This window comes from Microtus ochrogaster, linkage group LG9 (assembly GCF_000317375.1).
Source record: "Microtus ochrogaster isolate Prairie Vole_2 linkage group LG9, MicOch1.0, whole genome shotgun sequence".
NCBI classification, from domain to species: domain Eukaryota; kingdom Metazoa; phylum Chordata; class Mammalia; order Rodentia; family Cricetidae; genus Microtus; species Microtus ochrogaster.
The window spans coordinates 10219804-10220671 of NC_022034.1; the positions used below are offsets into that span (position 1 = coordinate 10219804).

The window sequence follows — 868 nt, forward strand, 5'->3', positions numbered from 1 at the left end:
GCCTGCTTCCAGAACATCTGAGCCTGTGACTGGTGGATTGCACCCGAGGCCTGCTTCCAGGGAGTCTGAGCCACGTGCATGTGTGCCTGCTATGATGGGCTAGGACAAAGTCCTCAAAGGAGTGGGTCTCAGGAATGCTCTTAAGTTGGGGACACTCTTGTGGTTGTTTCTGTAGTTTGCAGCTGTTGATATTAATCCTATTAGAGACTAGTACCATTTACAACTCACAAAAAGCACTTCAGGAGCAAAAAAGTTAAAATTAAATATTTAGTAAATTGAATGTGGTAGTGTTTCCCTTTGCTCCTACAACTCTGGAGAGGCAACCAGATCGTTGTAAGTTTGAGGTCAGCCTGGTTTACATAAAAAGTTCCAGGCCAATCAAGGTTACACAATGAGATCTGTCTAAAGAAATAAAATAAAATATGGGGGCTGGAGAGTTGGCTCAGTGATTAAGAGCACTTGTTGCTCTTGCAGAAAACCTGGGTTCTGTTCCCAGCACTTACATGGTGGCTCACAACCATCCAAAACTTCAATTCTGACCCCTAAGGCACACGGTGCACACACATACATGGAGGCAAAACATTTGTATACATAAATCTTTAAAAAATATTTTATATAGGGGTCGGAGAGATGGCTCAGTACTTAAGCGTACTTGCTGCTTCCAGAGAACCCGGGTTCAATTCCCAGCACCCACACATCAGCTCACAATTGTTTCTAACTCCAAGATCTGACACCCTCACACAGACATATCTGCAGGCAAAATACCAAGTCACATAAAATAAAAATAAATAAATAAATAGAAAAAATATTGTAAATAATAAATTCAGGGAAAAAGAGACATTGTTTTACACATTGCAAATTTCTTTTT

General features: G+C 40.8%; 1 protein-coding gene across 1 annotated transcript in view; it reads right to left on the minus strand.

Moving 5' to 3' along the window:
- Pnldc1 (PARN like, ribonuclease domain containing 1) overlaps positions 1-868 on the minus strand; it is a 21663-nt gene that overhangs the window by 12520 nt on the left and 8275 nt on the right. The window lies entirely within an intron of this gene.